The following is a 205-nucleotide window of genomic DNA, read 5'->3' as shown; positions in this document are numbered from 1 at the left end:
AACGCCCCGTCTGTGTTCCAGGGATTCATGAACGAGGTGTTCCGGGAGTTCCTCCACCATTCTGTGATTGTCTACATCGACGATATACTCATTTACTCCCGGAACATGGCCGACCATCACCAACATGCTCAGCAGGTCCTACAGAAGCTCAGTCAACACCATCTCTTCTTAAAGCTGGAGAAATGCGAATTCCATCGCCCCACGG

Source organism: Sinocyclocheilus rhinocerous, unplaced genomic scaffold (assembly GCF_001515625.1).
Source record: "Sinocyclocheilus rhinocerous isolate Xijiao unplaced genomic scaffold, SAMN03320098_v1.1 scaffold2323, whole genome shotgun sequence".
NCBI lineage: Eukaryota > Metazoa > Chordata > Actinopteri > Cypriniformes > Cyprinidae > Sinocyclocheilus > Sinocyclocheilus rhinocerous.
Note: the sequence above shows the minus strand (reverse complement) of the source record.